Below are 7,840 nucleotides of genomic sequence, written 5' to 3'. Positions count from 1 at the left end.
TGTTTGGCGGGTCCGGGCTGGGGATTCGAACCCGCCACCTTAGGTGTACGTGGCTGGCGCCTTAGCCGGTTGAGCTATAGGCGCCGAGCCTACACAGATATTTTTAATGTGTTTGGCTAAATGGTGGGATGACAGGTTTTCCTTAATTATTGTGAACCCACACAACTCGAAAGATGCATTTTCAGTATCCCCTTGTTGGGGGCCCCGCTATTTTCTAAACCACCTCTCTCATCAGTGTTTATGGATATCCAGGGCTTTAGAGTTTCCTACCACTTTTTAAAGTGCTGATATCTTCCTCAGTGTAATACATATTAAATGGCTTTTCCGGTTCATTTTCTAATTCATCATTGTCAGTGAATTCATTGCAGTCTTTATCAGTAACCTTAATAATGTTAAAGTCTTTTAATTAATCTATAGGAATATTTCCTGGCTTTATCTTGGTAATGATTCTTTTCCTCTCAATAGCTCTGCTTTTTTTCTTCATTGGCTATTTCAGACTCCACTGTGCTACTTTTTTTGCTTCCAGTTGTTGAAGTTGAATCATCAGGAGCCTGGCTTGTGTCCCCCTCTGCATTTGTCTGTTTATGTAGAAAATATTTTAAGAGAATCCTTTTCACCAAATTAAGCTTTGATGTTATTGTCTTTTCCATTCTGCGGTAAGATCTTGTGTTTGGGTTGAATGTTTGTTAGTGCAGGTTAGTACATGCTTATCTAATAATTTTTCACAACTAAAGCCAAATCCACAGCTATCACAGGTAAAACTCTGTCCAAGGGTCATGACACATGTTCTTTTGGAACATAATTTGGACACAGAATTTTTTTTTACATATATTAAATAATAGTTCAGGAAAATTACCTAATTGTAAAGAATCTCCATCAGGCTCTCTATTATGTGGTGTATTTACTGTTAAACTCGGCTCAGCATACCACTTGTTGGCTTCATTACCTTTTTTTTTTAAAGTGGTTTTAATTATATCTAGTTTAATAAGTCCCAAGATTCATTTAAACATTCCCATTACCAGTGGACACCTAAAAAAGCATCTGATATTTGAGTTTGCAAGTCTTTTTATCTTGAACAGAGCAACATCCTAAATAAATGCCACCTGTAAGATCACTAGAACAAGGAAGTCGTGACGTCTTTTTTTCCCTTACTGGTCTATAAGCTATTTGAGGGCAAGAGCTTTGTTTAATAATCTTTATACTCCACACAGTGCCTAGCACTAAGTATTGCACACAGTGGGCTATGAGAAGGAAATAGTACATGGAAGATTTAGTTGTACTTCTCTAAGACAAATGATTTCTTTTTCCTTATTGATACTATTGTTCTATATATTCTAAAGAGGAGGCTGAGAGGCTGACTTTGGCTTTTGGGGTATGTTTTGTTGGCTCAAATAGTATTTTATTTTTTATTTATTTAATTTAATTATTTTTTTTCTGAGACAGAGTCTCACTGTCACCCTCGGTAGAATGCCATGGCATCACAGCTCACAGCAACCTCAAACTCTTAGGGTTAGGTGATTCTCTTGCCTCAGCCTCCCAAATAGGTGGGATGACAGGTGCCTGCTACAACGCTATTATTATTGTTATTATTATTGTCATTTTTGAGACAGAGTCTCACTATGTCACCCTTGGTAGAGTGCCATGGCGTCACAGCTAACAGCAACCTCAAACTCTTGGGTTTAAGTGATTCTCTTGCCACAGCCTCCCAAGTAGCTGGGACTACAGGTGCCCACCTCAATGCCTGGCTATGTTTTTGTTGTAGATGTCATTGTTGGTTGATTAGTAGGCCTGGGCCAGGTTTGAACCCACCAGCCTGGGTGTATGTGACTGGTGCCCTACTCATTGAGCTATGGGTGCTGCCTTTATTTTTTATTTTTTTGAGACAGAGTCTCACTTTGTTGCCCTTAGTAGAGTGCTGTGGCATCATAGCTCACAGCAACCTCCAACTCTTGGGATCTAGTGATTCTCATGCCTCAGCCTGCCAAGTACCTGGGACTACAAGTGCCCACCACAACACATGGCTATTTTTAGAGACAGGGGTCTCACTCCTGCTTAGGCTGGTCTCAAACCTGTGAACTCAGGTAATCCACTTGCCTCAGCCTCCCACTCAAATAGTTATTTTAAAAGTGATTTGTGGGCAGCGCCTGTGGCTCAAAGGAGTAAAGTGCTGGCCCCATATGCTGGAGGTGGTGGGTTCAAACCCAGCCCTGGCCAAAAACTGCAAAAAAAAGAACAAAAAAACAGTGATTTGTGTCCAGTTTCTAAGTTATAAGGTATTTCATAAAGAAATCCATATTTCTGGATGGCATTCTTCCTTTCTTTCTTTGGGATGCCACACCATTCTCTCAGTCCTTTTTTCCACTACTATCTTCCCTTCTCTCACTCCCTGTTCTCTGCTCTCTCTCTTTCTCATGTCTTCCCACCTCTCTCTTCCCTTTTCCCTAGTGTAAAATAAACTTACACTCTTATATTCTAAAAAAAAGAAGAGAAATCCTTATTTCTGTTTTCTCCCTCAAATTAGCAGCACTAACAAAGCTCAGCCTTCATCCCCAAATGTCAAAGTTGCTTCCTTTTCCTGGGCAGGTGCTCAGAAGTTCAGGTTCTCATGACACTTGGCTCAGGAGGCAAAACAGCATGGTGGTTAAGAGCATAAGCTCTAAAATCCGTCTGCCTGGGTCTGCATCTGGCTCCACCACTTTTCTAGCTGTATGATCTTGGGGCATGTGACTCAACTTTTTCTAGTATCACTTTCCTTGTCTTAGCCAGCTTCCTGCACTTGGGCAAGCGCTGATCCACTGTAGCGCTGTAGTCCACTTCCATCTTGACCATGCGACCGTCACCTGCTCTGAGCTGCCATCTGCCATGGTCCCTGTTTGAGTGTCCCTGTGTGTCCCCCTGCTTCTTCATTGCCATTTCTACCCACAGCATCTTCATACATTCCTACCCCAAATGTCATTTTGCTGTTCTGCTTGATGAAAGCAAAAGATGTACATTTTGGACTAGAACAGTCTGCTGTGTGTCTTCTATGCAGTCAGGCACATTGTATGGCTGCAGGTAGTTCATTGCCACTCTACACTGCTCAAAACTGGAGGGAGCTGTCATAATTTTTCCTAGATACATAAATTGCAGAATGAGATCAAAACATTTTGCACTAATTTTCATGTTGCTGAGATTCAGTTTTGCAGTACTATGCTGATGGCTCATGAAAAACATTCTAAAATAGCTACAGACAGCTAGAACTGCTTTGTGTGCTTGAAAGTAAATGACATCAATTGTGTTGCAGGGAAAAACCCCATTCTCTCTGCTTCTTTCGCTCCTGGAGTACTCAGCTGCTGTGGCCTGGCTTTGTCATCTTTTATAATTAGAGACTATTTGCAGCAGAAACCAGGACTGCGGAGATTTTAGGGAGTTTAAGGCAAATCAGCCTTGGGAAAGGCAGGCAGAGGCTAAAGGGCCACCAGCTGCAGTGCCGGCAGGCGAGCAGGGCCCTAGGGCTGAGCTGTGCAGAGAGACTCTGGCTCAGCCACGGACTGTGCAACAAAGGAGTTCTGTGGCGGGCTCAGCAGCACTTGCAGCACAGCGCTGAGCTGGCCCTCTTACCCGGCGACTTCGGGTCTGCCAGAGATTCATCAACTATTGAAGTTTTACCACATTTGCTTTCTTTCTGTATATGTATTAATAGATAGATATTATTTGCTGTTAGGACTCTTTAAAATATATCTCTAAGGAAACTCTTTAACATAACTATGCCAAAGTTACAAGTTTCGGAAATTTAACATGGATGCAATACCATTATCCAACATATAGTCCATGTTCAAATTTTGCCAATTTTTTATGCTAAAAAAAATTTTTATAGCATTTTTTTCCCCAATCTAGGATCCAGTCCAGGTTCACATGTTGCATTTCTTTGTCCTTATTCTTGTCTCTTTTTATCTAAAAAAGGTTATCAGCCTTTCTTTATCCTTTGTGATATTTATATTTTGAAGCTAAAGGTGGTTGTCGCATGGCTTTCTAGTTAACCTATAATTCCCTTCAGGTTATTCATTTTTGTCAGCAATAGTGTCTAGGTAATGTTTTGTCCTTTTCAGTGCCTAAAATCGGGAGGGACAGGATGCCATTTTGTTTTATAATTGGTGATCTTACTTTGATTACTTGGCTAAAGTGATGCCTACCAGATTTCTCTATTATTAAGGTAACTCCCCCCCACCCCATTTATCTTGAATAAGTAATCCATAAGTAATCCAGTATTTTGAGACTGTATAAATACTGTTTCAGAACAAATTTCACTAATGGCTTTAGCATCCATTGATGATTTTTGCCTGAATCAATTATTACTATGGTGGTTGCAAAATAGTCATTTTTCTTTTTTTTTTTGATTCCTTCCTTTCTTTTTTTGAGACAGAGTCTCACTATGTAACCCTTGGTAGAGTGCTGTGGCATCACAGCTCAAAGCAACCTCAAACTCTTGGGCTTAAGAGATTCTCTGGCCTCTGCCTCCAAGTAGCTGGGACTACAGATGCCCTCTACAACACCCAGCTATTTTTTGTTGTTGTTGTCGTTGTTGAGGAGGGCCTAGTGTATGTGGCCAAGGCTCTAACCACTGTGCTATGGGGACCGAGCCAAAAATACCCATTTTTCTAATTCTACATCCCTCTACACTCATTAGTTGACATTAATCTGTGAAAAAGAGTTCCCATCCCCCTTTCTTCCTTTTTCTATTTATTTCTTATTTGCATATCTATCTATCCACAAAAATTCATGGACTCATTGGTGTTCAAAAATTTTACCCTGAGAAGCAAAGGGGTAAAGAATATAAGGGTTGTACTTACCTTTGAAGAAAATGTAGGTATGTATAAACCTCCTGAGTTGTTCATTTTGATACTTAACTTGTAACTTGTTTCTGGCTTGGCCAGTGGGAGATGAGCTATCCCTTAGCTATTAAAATTTGACTCACACTCCAGGAGGCAGAGGCAGGAGGATCTCTTAAGCTCAGGAGTTCCAAACCAGCCTGAGCCAAGGGCAAGACCTCCATCTCTATAAAAAAAAAAAAAGAAAGAAAGAAAGAAAGAAAGAAAAAAAAAATTGAAGACTGTAAAAAATGTTGCTAAGAATAATTTTAGCAACTATAATGAAACAGAACATATTCATGATTATATTGATATTTGTTGAATATATTCAAGAACATCGAATTTAAAACCAAATTTTGGCAAATAGATAAATGTAATGAGGTTTTAAAAATCCAGTTATGGCTCAGTGCCTGTAGCTCAAGTGGCTAAATTGCCAGCCACATACACCAGAGCTGGTGGGTTCAAATCCAGCCAAGCCCTGCCAAACAACAATGACAACTACAACCAAAAAATAGCCCGGCATTGTAGCAGGCGCCTGTAGTCCCAGCTGCTTGGGAAGTTGAGGCAAGAGAATCACTTAAGTGTAGAAGTTGGAGGTTGCTGTAAGCTGTGATGCCACAGCACTCTACCCAGGGGTGACAGGTTGAGACTCTGTCTCAAAAAAAAAAAAAAATCCAGTTATTTGAATGACTGATCCTTGAGTGAAACTGGCTATCTGCCAGCGGTACTCTAGGACCTATTATGTGTATAAAAATAGCAAACAAGTAGATGGATCAAGATCAAATAAAGTTTTTCAGTGTTTGACTTTTAAAATATAAATTAATGGTGGGTTAAAATGTAAATTAATGGTGGGGGCCCATGACTTATGCCTGTACTCCTAGTTCTCTGGGAGGCCTAGGCAGGAGTTCATGGCCAGCTAGAGCAAGAGCAAAATCCCATCTCCATGAAAACTAGAAAAAAATTGGCTGGGTGTGATGGAAGCTGAGGCAGGAGGATCACTTGAACCCAGGAATGTGAAGTTGCACACCACTGTATTCTATCCAGGGCAACAGAGCAAGACTCTGTCTCAAAAAAAAATTATCTCTCTCTATACAGATATAAAAATACAGTAGAACCTCCATAGTTGACCATCTCCTTAAGCTGACCTAATTTTCATAGACCAGACATGTACCACATGTAGGTATCAGTACAGTAGACCTCCTTCCTTATACCACCTCTGTACATTGACCAGTTTGTTATAGTCTTTTGGGTCAACTTACAGAGGTTCTACTGTATTTTCTTTTCCTTTTTTTTTTTTTTTTTTGAGACAGAGTCTCACTTTATCGCCCTCGGTAGTGCCGTGATGTCACACAGCTCACAGCAACGTCCATCTCCTGGGCTTAGGCAATTCTCTTGCCTCAGCCTCCTAAGTAGCTGGGACTACAGGCGCCCACCACAACATCTGGCTATTTTTTGTTGCAGTTTGGCCAGGGCTGGGTTTGAACCTGGCACCCTTGCTGTATGGGGCCGGCACTACTCACTGAGCCACAGGCGCCACCCATCTACTGTATTTTCAAGCAAAACTATAATGCAAAAATAATATCAGCTGAACTGAAACTGTTGTCTGGAGAATGGCCCTTCTCTGTGAAGGCTGAGACCCTAGTGGGTAAATTGTAGTTTGGGTTGTATATTGAGAGGTGTACTGAAAAAGTAAATTTTAAAGTACATTCAGGACCTCAAGCAATCCTCTTGCCTTCTCCTCCCAGAGTTGCTGGGATTATTAGTGAAAGCACCTGTGTCTTCCCAATTGTTGATAGTCATTAGTTTTTCATGAAGTTACCTTTGGTCCCTTCCTATCTCCATTGGCCATATCCACTCCTTCACAGAGTAGTGTTTTTTTGTTTTTTGTTTTTGAGACAGAAGCCTCAAGCTGTCCCCCTGGGTAGAGTGCCGTGGCATCTCAGTTCACAGCAACCTCCCACTCCTGGGCTCAAGCGAGTCTCCTGCCTCAGCCTCCCAAGTAGCTGGGACCACAGGCGCCCGCCACAACGCCTAGCTATTTTTTGGTTGCAGCCGTCATTGTTGTTTGGCGAGCCCGGACCGGATTCGAACCCCCCACCTTGGGTGTACGTGGCTGGCGCCGAGCCACAGAGTAGTGTTGATTGTATTGCCTTAAGATTGCTCTAATCTATACTTGTGTATTCTCCACAACCAGTGCCTGAGTTTAGGCTTGGGCTTACAAAATAGCAACCAGAAGCCCACCATCAGACAAGCTTTGTTTGGGCTGTGCAAGGTTTACATTTTTAAAAATTTGTTGCCAACATTTAAAAATTTGGAAATTGTATTTAATAACTGTTCCAGCTTTTTTGAAAAATCAGAATAGCTGGCAACGTTCAGTTACACTAAGACTTTCCTTCTTGGATAAGGCATAAGCTTTCCAGTTTGGAGTTTCCACCATTCCTTCAACTAGTTTACCTCTATTCCAGGTGTTTGTGAAATGCTTCACGTAAAAGGATCCATGTAAATTTTAAACAACTTTTAGGGTTATTTTGATTTTCCTGTACCAGTTTATGTGGTGGAGGCTGAGTTAGAAATTACTTGCATGTCCCCCATAATGACTTCCAGTCTTCTCTATTCTTCTGCCTTTACCACCAGCAGAGTACTCACCCCATCCCCTTTCCACATTGTCAAATTAGCTTTCTCATCAGGTTTGATCAAATTACCTAATTTGCATATCCTTGATTTGCTAATTGTTTTCAGGATAAAATCCAGACTCCTTAAAAATAAGATTTCAGGGCTCAGCCCCTGTAGCTCAAGCGGCTAAGGTGCCAGCCACATACACCAGAGCTGGTGGGTTCGAATCCAGCCGGGGCCTGCCAAACAACAATGACAACTACAACCAAAAAATAGCTGGGTGCTGTGGCGGGTGCCTGTAGTCCCAGCTACTTGGGAGGCTGAGGTAAGAGAATCGCTTAAGCCTGGGAGTTGGCGGTTGCTGTGAGCTGTGATGCCAC

General features: G+C 41.6%; 1 protein-coding gene and 1 pseudogene across 1 annotated transcript in view; one reads left to right on the top strand and one right to left on the bottom strand.

Annotated features, from left to right (window-relative positions):
* The window catches only part of LOC100940797, an 18,490-nt pseudogene extending 15,138 nt beyond the window's left edge, over positions 1-3,352 (bottom strand).
* Positions 1-7,840, top strand: part of RUBCN (RUN and cysteine rich domain containing beclin 1 interacting protein) — a 94,511-nt gene that overhangs the window by 14,575 nt on the left and 72,096 nt on the right. The window lies entirely within an intron of this gene.

This window comes from Otolemur garnettii, unplaced genomic scaffold (genome assembly GCF_000181295.1).
Source record: "Otolemur garnettii isolate 467f Iridium unplaced genomic scaffold, OtoGar3 scaffold00310, whole genome shotgun sequence".
Lineage (NCBI taxonomy): Eukaryota > Metazoa > Chordata > Mammalia > Primates > Galagidae > Otolemur > Otolemur garnettii.
Note: the sequence above shows the minus strand (reverse complement) of the source record. Positions and strands in the feature narration are given on the sequence as shown.